A 12645-nucleotide genomic window follows, 5' to 3' on the forward strand; every position below is an offset into this window, starting at 1 on the left:
AGCCAATTGGTGGAGCTGTTCCACCTCTTAAGACTTCCCTTTCCACTTCCCAGTGCCACCAAGGAGGATGTTCTAGGGCAAAGGCTATTCGATATAGAAGTAGGAAGGCTGTTTATGATTTGTGGTCCTTTTTCCTACTAACAGACCACCAGTTTTTACATAAAATAGCCTATAAAAATCTACCTGGGTCACACAAGTATTTTCTCCTATGTGACCAGGCTGTGCACTTCGGTGTCCATGTGAGTGAGGACAAGTAGAAACAGAAGCAGATCTGACTGGAATTCCAGAAGAATCTGCTCCTGTTGTGAGAGTTAGGTACTTTGAGAGGCATATTAATTCAATGGATAATATATTTGAGGTCTAAGACCATCTCTCCAAAGTGTCAGACTTTGGATCCCTAACTTTTCCATTTAGGAAGCCTTCCAGGATTTGTATGATCAAGGAAAGGGGAGGAGGGGCAATCTTGCTACCAATGTGGTCCCCAAAAGGCTTAGGAAAGGAGCATGCCTTCTGCCCCTCAGCTAGAAATGCATCTGAGCCAAAGTGGGTCAAGATAGAAACTGAAGGCAGATGGAGCAGGGAGTGCCATGGCAGCAATCAACTTAGAAATTCATTAGGGTACCTCAAGATCTATCAGTAGGTCCCAATTATATAAATTGTATTTAAAATATTATGTTTATATGAAAGACACCTTGTTTAACACTTTATTATACACGATACTGAAAAACCAAAATCAAGAATCTATTTAAAAGTAGTAAAATGTTCCAGAAAGACACATAAGGAAAATGGTAACAGTCTTTGCTTCTAGAAAGAGTCTTGAAGTCATGAGTGGACAACTTTTATCATTAATTCTTCTGTAGTTTGAGTTTTAAAGAACATGTGTGTGTGTGTGTAATCTCCATGTATTGATTTTTCAAAGGCTAGAACTCACATTCCTTCTCTTTTCTGCTAAATCTGTTATGCTCTTCCTTGTTACTCCAGCCCTAAGGATATCACTCACCTATGAATTTTCTCTCGTGGTCAGAAAAATTTACATACCATGACTTTGCTTTGATTAATGTCTTGATCTATTAGTTTAGTCTTGAGTAGTTTTTTAACTTCTCGTGTGTGTGTTTTGTCTCGTCATTTAGATTGTGAATTCTTGAAGGACAAGGACAGTAAGCATCTTGTTCTCAGTTGTTTCCCCACAATCTGAGATAAAATGCCACATAATTGAAGAAATATGAAATACAGCATTTGTATAGCAGAAAGAGGCTGTATGTGTGTCAGAGGTCTGCAAGCATTCTACACAGTTTTGCCACTTCCAGTTTGTATTTGCCCTCAATAAAACTTTTGAGTATCTTATGAACACCCAGTCTCTATATTTGTTCATCCTCATGGAACGAAGTTGCAGTATTACATCTCAAAGATTCAGTTATTTGCTACTGAAAGGATACTGATTAATGAGATAACCTAAGTAAAAATTGTAAAGAACATATGTGTGGGGTTATTTTTTTGTAAATGAAGAAACCCAATACCAACTGCATTTTTATCTCAATACAATGAAATTTCATGTTTTAAATGAAGTTATGTTGCAGATGCATACACCTGCCTCTACAAACACACATTCACATGCTAATTTTTACTTAAAAAATATGTACTATCTGATAGGAAATGCTGGAGATAAGAAAGTATATACAAGAAAAAAGAATTTCAGCAAGTATTTATCAGATATCTCTTATATGCCTATCATAAAAGCATCGGTTCTTCATGGTAGAGAATTCTCATTCCGTGGCAAAAATCACTCAAGAAAATAAAACATGCAAGTGGCTTTTTGATTTAAAGAAAATGAGATTGGAAAAGAAATGGCTGTGGTTGAAAGAAATACATTTGGAGAAAACAAGTTATATTTCTCATCATTATCCAGGCATCTGATAATTAATATTTCTATCTGTACATTTGAAAGCATAAAGAATCACTGGCTAATTTATCATGAGATAACTAATCAAATGATTGTTCAAATATTACTTGGAAAATTACAATTCCAGTGAAATGAGCGTTCCCATAAAGGCATTTAAATGTTATCTGAGATCTCTGTATTTGAAATAAACTAAACAGGGGCCACTGTCTAAATCCTAGAAGGACAATGGACAAATTATTTAAAGTTCTATTGTGAGAGGGATAATTTGGTAGTCAGATGTCAACAATAGGGCCTTATGCCTTGATTATAATTGTCTGTGTGACAATATTGACTGAGGCAGGCTGCTGCTAGGCAGGATAAGTGTATGAAGGTATAATACACTTAGAAAATTTCAAGCTTTTTAGCATAATTGTTCTGATGAAGACTGAAGAGCTTACTTAACATAACTGACTGGAGTAGACAATAGATGCATAATCAGTGTCCTAATGATTGAATTAATGAGCCCCAATTGTTTGTCCTTACTGTAAGCAGTCCTCAGCTATGAAAAAGACATTTTGCTAAAAGAGTCTGACAATTGTGTTAGCTGATGAGTGGCCAGAATGTAATTAATGATGGAAGAGAGCTGATTACTACTGGGTCCTAAGGACTTCAACAGTGGATTTCAAGGGGTGAATTACATAGCTACAGAGAAGTTTCCTATCAGCTCCCCCTTGCCTTCATACAATAGTGGAACCTGATCAAAGCTCTTATTTGCAGCTAAGGAAACTGAAGCCCAGGCTTTTCCAAAGTGCTATGACCGCTTCAGGGGTTATAGATACAGTGCCTCTGCTCCTCTGACACTGCCTGCCGACCTTGACCTGTCCCTGGTCTACACCCTCACCTATGCCTTTGCTCCTCTCTTCAGGCTCCCTTTGACCTTCTGTGCACATGTCCTAACCAAATTTCACACTGAAAATGGGGCAGATTCCTCCACATCTGAACTCCAACACTAGACAAATACGTCAGTCTCCAAATCTATTCTCCAGCCATTTCCTATGGAAAACCTGCTCCTCTGTCCGTGGAAAAAGCTTCTAGCTATTCTCTGTTCTAGATTAGAATCAACCCTTCTACACACACACACACACACACACACACCAGTCACACTCTCATATCACCTTTAAACTTTTTTCTTCAGAACTCTCATCATTTTCTGGAATTATATCTATTTATTTCTTTACTGATTTATCATGTCACTTCTCCCTGCTGAATGTGAGCTCTGTAAGAGCAGGAAACTTGCCTGCTTTATTCACCAGAGTATCCCCTACTCAAGCATGCCTATTTCATTCACCATATTGTCCCTAATTCAAGCATACTTGGGAGGTACTCAATACATATTTTTGAATGGATGGATAATTTTCCCTCAAACTCAAACATGTGAGCAGTGAACTCATTATCTTCTGATTTCCTCTCTGGGTGTGTTCTATCCCAGTTCCCTAGAAAGCAGAAGCTGAATCAAGGATGCTGATGCTTTCTCTAGGAGATATTATTCCAGGTCAGGGACAGGGAAAAGGCAAGAAAAAACGGAGAACAATGCATAGCGATGCATGACTATGCTGAACACTGCTTCATAGCAAGCCTTGACAAGTGCAACCACTTGGCCAGACAGACAGCATGGAGCACTCATGCCTTGGAACATCTGAGGAAGGAAGAAATTTTATCTTATGTCTCTAGTCACCCACTGGTCACAGCTTGCCCCACAGGGGGCTAACTTTCCCATACTTCCCATGTGTGATCTATATCCTTGGATAGCCACTCAGAAAGCAGGTCCCTTCCCTGGAGGCCAGAAGTGGTAGGAAAAAGCTTGGTATGTGGCTGGTCTGCCTCAGGTTGTCAAATCACGAGGGACTTAACTAAATCACTCATGGTAGCAGCTAAGACAGAGCAAGAGGCCCAGAAAATCTGAGAAGACACATGAGTGGGGCCTGCTGCAGAGCAGTTGTTACCACAGCAAACACAGGAGCAGGTCGGCTTCCTTCACTGCATTATAGCAGCACACACCCACAATAAGTGATAAATATTTGTTGAAGGAATGCGTGTGTAAATGGCATCACCATCTCTGATTAATGTAAGCCAGAACCTTGGAACTGTCTGTGATCTTCCTTCTCCTTGCCTATATATCTAATTGACACAAATTCCTCTATCTCCCTAATACATCTCCAATCCAATACCTCTTGTCCAAGGTCACTGCCTTGACTCAGACTTTCAGCATCTTTCATTGGAATTCTTGCTATAGCTCCTTAACTGGTCTTCACATCTTTAGTCTTCCTCTCCAATTCAGTAACCTTCCTGCTGCCAGAAATTTTTTTTATAGTATATTTTCTGAATGCAAACCTGATAATGTCACTATCCTGATTAAATTAATAGTTTTTTTTTTTTTTAAGATAGAATCAAGTCTCTTTAGCATAACCCAAAAGATCCTTCATGATCTGTCCTAGGCTACTCTCTTTAGCTTTACACCTCAGCCCTCCCCACCCTGCCCTTGTACTCTAGGCAGGCGGAACTCCTGGTGTTTTTCCCCACACACCATACTCTTCCATGCCTCGGTGACTATGCTGTGCTCTTTGTTCTGCCTGAGATGCATTTGTGCTTGATGAACCTCCTCTTGTTTAGTCGCTAGTCACTAAGTTGTGTCCTGACTTTGCAATCCCACAGACTGTAGCCCTCCAGGCTCCTCTGTCCATGGGATTTCCCAGGCAAAAGTACTGGACTGGGTTGTCATTTCCTTCTGCAGGCGGTCTACCCAACCCAGGGATCGAACCCACTCTTCTGCTTTGGCAGGTGGATTCTTGACCACTGAGTCACCTGGAGCCCTGATGAACCTCTACTTGTACTTCAAAACCCTGTTTCCATGTAGCCCCAGTTCATCCATTGATGATCCATCCACCCACCCACTCATCCATCCAGGGTTCATTGTAACAGGTTTATTAGTTGCAAGCAGCAAAAGAAGCTGACACTTGCTGAATTAAGGAGAAAGGGAGTTCGTGAAAGGATACTGGGTGACTGACAATTGCTGGGAAGTCTGCAGAAACAGGCTCAGAGAGTCAGCAAGAACAAGGAAGTCTGGGCAGAAGCTAAGATCACAACCAGTATCATGGTACAATGCTTCGAAAGAGGTGACCACCACCATTCAAAACAGGATACCTCAGCTTAAGCTTCCAGTTCAACAGCACTGGACCCAGGTACCATCCACCCCTGGGACTACCAGCACTCTTGGTCCTGGAAGGCCGATGTCACTGCAGTGCCTATTATTGCAGCCAGAGTGGATTCTCTACCAAACCTACTTTGTATCACTAGGGCTCTCTCTTTGAAGTCTGTGGCAGACCCATTAGGTTTACTAAGTTTAACACATGTTCCTTGCTCTAATTGCAGGCAGCTCTGGGAATGTAAAGAGGTGACACTTTTGGACATTTATGTTGTAAATGGGATCTGCTTCTCTCCAATAATCTTTATATTACTCCCCCCCCCCCAAAAAAAAGAAAGGGGATCAGATTTTGGGAAACCCCAAATGACAAACATTCTCAAATTCTCTCAACATATGAATTGACATCTGCCTGTATTAGATTCTCTTGGAAGCACTGCTGCTAAGTCGCTTCAGTCGTGTGCAACTCTGTGCGACCCCACAGACGGCAGCCCACCAGGCTCCCCCGTCCCTGGGATTCTCCAGGCAAGAATACTGGAGTGGGTTGCCATTTCCTTCTCCAATGCGTGAAAGTGAAAAGTGAAAGTGAAGTCGCTCAGTCGTGTCTGATTCTTAGCGACCCCATGGACTGCAGCCTAACAGGCTCCTCTGTCCATGGGATTTTCCAGGCAAGAGTACTGGAGTGGGGTGCCATTACCTTCTCCCTTGGAAGCACTAGGGATACAAAATTGACTGAGGTGACTACACCCATTGGAATGTATAATCAAAAAGAAAATAGCAAGTGTTAGCAAGGATGTAGAGAATCGATGGGAGGAGTGTAAAACGGTGGACTTTGGAAAACTGTCAGTTCCTCAAAAGATCATACAGAGTAACCAAGTGCTTAGTCACTCAGTCATGTCCGACTCTTTGAGACCCCGTGGACTGTAGCCCACCAGGCTCCTCTGTCCATGGGGATTCTCCAGGCAAGAACACTTTAGTGGTCTGCCATGCCCTCTTCCAAGGGATCTTCCCATCCCAGGGACCAAACCCAGGTCTCCTGCATTGCAGATGGACTCTTTACTGTCTTAGCCACCCAACAATTCTACTCCTAGGTATGTATCCAAGAGAAATGATAACATATATTCACTTCAAAACACACACACATGTTCATAGCAGCATATTTATAAGTGCCAAAATGTGGAAACAAACACCCATTAGCTGATGAATGGACAAAGTGTGGAGTATCCACACAATGTAATATTATTTGGTGGTGAAAAGGAATGAAGTCTGAAGCATGCTTCCACATGGATGAACCTTGAAAACACTGTGCTAAGAGAAAGAAGCTAGTCACAGAGGACCACATGCTGTATGATTCCATTTATATGAAACATCCAGCATAGGCAATTCTATAAGGATAAAAAATAGATTTGTGGTTGGCTAGGTCTGAGAGCAAAGAGGGATGAGATAGGGAGTAACTGCTAATGGTTACAGAGTTTCTTGCTGGGGATAAAAATGCCTTAAAATAGATTGTGGTGTTGATTGTACAAATCTGTGAATATACTAAAAATTATGGAATTGTATACTCTTAACTGGGCTTCCCAGGTGGCGCTAGTGGTAAAGAACCCACCTGCCAATGCAGGAGACACAAGAGACATGGGTTTGATCCCTGGGTGGAGAAGATCCCCTGGAGGAGGGCATGGCAGCCGACTCCACTGTTCTTGCCTGGAGAATCCCAAGGGCAGAGGAGCCTGGCGGGCTACAGTACAATGGGTCGCAAAGTCAAACACAATGAAAGGACTTAGGATGCATGCATATTAAGTAAGTGAATGTGTGGTGTGTGGCTATTTTTTTTTAAGTGAATAAAATAGAGAAGCTCTCTCCTCAAGGAACTGACATGCTTGTGGGACAGCAAAGAAGCGGGTAACATACAACTTCAACTAAACGGTCAGCCTCTTCCTCACTCCCACCTCTTCTTTCTTTATTCCTCAAAAGGGAATAGATCCCTCCCCCTCCCCTTCACAACACTTATTATACTTTTTAAAATCATCTTTCTCTGAAAAATAAGATCCTTGAGGTAGGGTGTGTGCCTTTGAACTATGAGTCAATAGAACTAGACGCAGTGCCTGGCATGTAGTAGGCTTTATAATAATTGTCTGTTGACTGGAGAATAAATGACAGAGCCAGGACTTGAAGGTGGGTGTTCTGAGTCCCAGGTCAGCACTCCTTCCAGTCACAGCGGTGTCTGAAATGAAGACTCCCCAAATTGGACAGCTAGCCGAGAGACGTCTACACAGAAGCAATGGTGCTTTTCAGGGTGTCAGTTTCCAGGTACATGTTTCTAAGCATAATTGTGCTGTTTCCTCCCTCATTACGCATGTCCTCCGAATAATCTTTCTACTCACCTCATTTACAGCTTTCTCCCTAGAGTTCATCACACTATAGCAGCTTGGCTGGCATCTTTAGCATTTTGTAATCCTGAATCCCCAACAGTGAGTGGGGCTCCCTGGACTATGCACGCAGGAATTCGAAAGCCCAGATTTTGGTTTTTCAATTATTATTTATTTATTTTTGGCTGCAGTGGGTCTTTGTTGCTGCCTGTGAGCTTTCTCAAGTTGCAGTGCACAGGCTTCTCATCGTGGTGGCTTCTCTTGTTGTGGAGCACAGTCTCCGAAGTCGTGGCACACAGGCTTAATTGCCCCATGGAAAGTGAAATCTTCCTGGACTGGGAATTGAACCCGTGTCCCCTGCATTGGCAGGCAGATTCCTAACCACTGGACTACCAGGGAAGCTCTGAGGCCTGGATTTTAGAGATTTGGTTTTTCACTTATCAAGAAGCACCAAGTAGAACTCTTACAAGTAAGGATTATCTTTAAAATTTTATTTTTTTCACAGCCTACTGAGATATGATTTTGCAACGAATGTTCTCTACTACTTTTCAAAAACAGCTTTTTTTTTGAGATATAATTCACATAATATGCAACTTGCCCATTTAAACTATACAGTTCAATGGTTTTTAGTATGTTCACAGAACTATGCAGTGATCATCACAGCAGAAGTTTAGAACATTTTGTCACCCCCAAAATAAACCTCATACTATCGCATTCACTCCCCTTTCTCTTCGCCTTGCCCCAGCCCTAGCCAACACCTAACCTAGTTTTTTGCTTTTGTAGATTTGCCCATTATGGATGTCTCATGTAAACGGACTGGCTTCTTTCACTTAGCACAATGTTTTCAAAGTCCACCCATGTGGTAGCATGTCTCAGAACTTCATTCCTTTTCACGGCCAGATGATATTCTGTTGTATGTGTACGCCACACTTGTTTATTCATTCATCAGTTGATGAGCATTTCTGCATTTGCACTTTCATGAATAATGCTGCTATGAACATTCTTATACAATTTTTTATACTACTGTGTAGACCCTAACTTTATCCTCAAATTTCCTCTCCCTTTCTGATCAACTCTAAATATGCTGTCCATCAGTCTACAAGATTCTGCCAGGCTTTTTATAAAGGATCATTCATGGATATTGAAAGCTTGGCAAACATACAGCCTCGCTGCTATTGGAGTTGGCTGCCAATATATAAAGTATTTCACTGAACTAATGAAACAATTATCTCTCAAATGACATTTTGTGACTTCTGTTTGGAGATGCCAAGGAGCCAAGTTTTCCAATGTCCAATGTTCCAATGTTGAAACATTCAACAGAGCTGTGTGTTCCTGGAGACTCTCCCCTGTATTAGGGATCATTCCCTGTGCTGGAAGGAGAAAGAACAGGGCACAGTCCTTGCCCTACAGGATCCTTTATTCTGTTAGAGGAGGCAGCTTGCTGGGTTTGCACAGGGTAGGCTTCCCAGAAGAAGAAGCAACGCTGGCCAAGATGGTACCACCAGAAGTTAACCAGACAAAGAGTCAAGACACAAAGGAAAGCAGGTGTACAGAGGTCCAGACATGAGAGGAACATGTCTGGATGGGAAGGAGGGAGGAAGAGAGAGAGAGGAGGGGGCATGAGGAGGTGGGGGAAGAGATGAAACTGAACAAGAATGCCAAGTAAAGAGACGATCACTGCCTGAAGGGGAAGGGTTAAAAATTTAGCAGAAATGAGCAGTCACAGAATGGTTGACTCTCATAAAACAAACAAACAAACAAACGTGAGAGCTTCTTGAAAAACATACACTATGAAAAATAAATCATGATTTGTTATTTTCTTATCCTCTTATTGGAGCAGATATATGTCCTTTTAATCAAACGTTTCAAATTTGGTGTCAACTTGTAATACTAGTAATGTTCTAAATTATTGTATTTCATCTTTTAATAAATATGAATTTAGACCCTCCTATATACAAGAGATTACTCTCATCTCTGAGGCTGTAAAATGTTTCCTAATGCTTGGATTTTCACTTCTAGGCATTAAACGGTAAATCAAGTAAGACATGAAGAAAGTGAAAGGAGTGCAAAAATATTTTATATATTATATGTATTGAATGAATTACTTAGAAGAACAGCACTACAAAATAATTCAGAGTCTGGGCACTAATCTCTCTCCTTAGCACAATTATAATTAATGCAATTTTTTTTTAAAAAAGAGCCCTATACCAAGAGGCCTTCAACTACGAGTCTTTTAAATATTTTTGCTTTGGAAATCTTTCTATTCTCTAGTTCAGTTCAGGGTAGAACAATAGGAGTGTAATAAATACACATTTATAAGATGTTACAAGCAAAGCACTATTCTGTGGGCTATGAGCATAGGAAATGTATAAAGGATACAAAGGGTGCAAAGCGTGGCAGGTGCGGTTCCTTCCCCTGGTGAACTTCAACTGAGGACAAGGGAACTCAGGACAAGAGAGACAACAAACGTTTATTGCTAGTCCTATCACTGCATGACTCCTAAAGCTCACTTTATCTCCATTAATTTCCAAGTGACCCCAGAAATATGGAATTTTTCTTCTAAACAACGTTTCCATGGAGGTGAAATAACTTGCCTAAGATCAATAAGCTACAGTGGACATTTCCAGTTGAGCTAAAAGCCAGGAAATGTGCACAAAGTGCAAACATCTGGGCAACCTCCTAGTTCTGCTGAGCCAGAATGAGGCTGGGTTCTCTCATAATAGACCTTCAGGGGTCTTGTTTGCATATCTACTCTTTGTGGACGGCAATGAAAGGACCTTCTGAGACCTGGGGATTGGACCTGGGCAGCCACCAGGGAAATGTGGGTATGCTTCTGCAAGGCCTTGGTTCTACTTCCAGACCTAGGAGGAATCACGGGGCAGGCATGTTGCTGCTCAGGCCTGGGTCACCCCAACACATTCCACCTAAATCTCCCTGGGCCCCCAAGATGCAACTGTATCCTGGGGTGCAGGGATTGGGGCCAGGGAGCCCAGAGAGGTCGAGTTACAGCTGCGAGCAGGATGCTTTCACCTGGATACAGCAGGAATGTAGCCCAAAGGCACCAAAGCCATAGGGCTATGTGGCCAGTGGGCTGCATTTCAGAAGGACTAGAGATGGAAGTGTTCCCAGCAAGAAGACTGGAGGATAGTCAGGCTTACTGACTGTAAGCGGGTTTCTGCTACAGTGTTTCAGCATGGCCTTGCCTGGAATGGACTTGCCTTGTGGCTCAGCTGGTAAAGAATCTGCTTTCAATGCGGGAGACCTGGGTTCAGTCTCTGGGTTGGGAAGATACCCTGGAGAAAGAAAAGGCTACCCCCTCCAGTATTCTGACCTAAGAATTCCATGGACAGTATAATCCATGAGGTCGCAAAGAGTCGGACACCACTGAACAACTTTTACTTGCCTGGAATGGAGGAGCTCTTCCCTAGAATGGAGAGCATCTTGTCCTAACATATTTACTAAGCACACTTAACTAAGTCGTTTCAGTTGCGTCTGACTCTTTGCAACCCTATGGACTGCAGCCTGCCAGGCTGCTCTGTCCATGGGATTCTCCAGGCAAGAATACTGGAGTGGGTTGCCATGCCCTCCTCCAGGGGATCTTCCCAAACCAGGGGTTGAACCCACATCTCCTGTGGCTCCTACACTGGAGGTGGATTTTTTTTTACCACTGAGCCACCGGAGAAGCCCATTCTAGACCCTAGAACACAGCAAAAAGTATTAAACAACAACAAAAAAATCTCTATTCTCTTGGGTCGCTGTATTCTAACTGTGGGGGCAGAGGGTAGAACATAAGAAAAATGGGTAGTGAATATCAGGGAGTTAAGTTTGGAGGAGAGAGATAAAGCAGGGAAAGAAAATAGGACATGCTGGGGTAGGGGGAGAGGGCTGCTTGCAGTTCTTAGGAACACAGAAGCTGAGGCCTGCTGGAGGTGAAGGAGCCGGCCATGTAGATGTGTGTGGGGGGGAGGTTCTCAGGCAGAGGGGAGTGAGGGCAGTGGTCCCGGGGCAGGAACAGGCCAGGCGGGCCAGTTAAGGCACACGGGGAGTGGCGGGGCAGAATGAGCAAGGGGGAGAGTGGGGAAGGGGCGGCGGGGGTGTGGGTAGGGGCCATTTTAGGGATTATGCCTCTAAATCTGAAGAAGATGAAGATTCCGGGCATATTCAGCTTTGAGGTTGCAGAGGTGGAATAAAGAGATAGTTGGATTGGCCAGGGCTGGGCTTTTGCCACCCCAAAATAAAGAATTGGGAGCAGGCAAAGGAATCAGGGGGCTTCTCGGGTGGTGCTAGCGGTAAAGAACCCACCTGCCCAAGCAGGAGACGTAAGAGATGTGAGTTCAATCCCTGAGTCGGGAAGATGCCCTGGAGGAGGGCATGGCAACTCACTCTAGTATTCTTAACCTGGAGAATCCCATGGACAGAGGAGCCTGACGGGCTACAGTTCACAGGATGGCAAAGAGCCAGACATGACTGAAGCGACTCCGCATTCATGCAGGCAAAGGAATGAGGAGTAATTACAATGATGAATTATTCCACTTAGCATTGTTGTGTAACCAGCTACCTTAAAACACAGAAACAACCGCAGATTCTGTGTGTCAGGAATTGGTGTCGGACACAGTGGGGATGGCTTTTCTGTATTTGATGACGTCTGGGGTCTCACCTGGGAAACCTGAAGGTGGGAGGGCGGGCCAGCACTGTTCATGCTGCCATAGGGTGGACACAGCTTCGCTTCCATGTCTGGCAGCTCATGCTGGCAGCTGGCCAGCACACCTACACACGGTCTCTTCCTGCAGCCCAGCTTCCTCACAGCCCAGAGGCCTCGGCAGCCTAAATGGCCACTCAAGGCTCCCAAAACGAGTGTCCTGAGAGAAAGTGGAAGCTGCCAGTGTCTTAATGGGCACAATGTCACTTCACCACGTTCTACTGGTCAAGTAGTCACAGAGCCCAGATTCAAGGAGAGGGGACATAGGTTCCATCTCTTGATAGGAGAAATGGCAAAGAATCATGTCTAAAGTACAGGACCAGCTGAACTCATTTAAAGAGAGAGCGTGGTTAAAGGGCAAGAAAAGGCCACAGCAACATTCTTAGAGGGAACTCTATCATTTGGAAGTAAGAAACATGAGGAGAATCCGGCCAAGGAGAATATAATCATAGTGGGAAAACCGAGAGAATGTGATGATTGTTTCAAGAAAAGGGAAATGATC

This window comes from Dama dama, chromosome 27, assembly GCF_033118175.1.
Source record: "Dama dama isolate Ldn47 chromosome 27, ASM3311817v1, whole genome shotgun sequence".
NCBI classification, from domain to species: domain Eukaryota; kingdom Metazoa; phylum Chordata; class Mammalia; order Artiodactyla; family Cervidae; genus Dama; species Dama dama.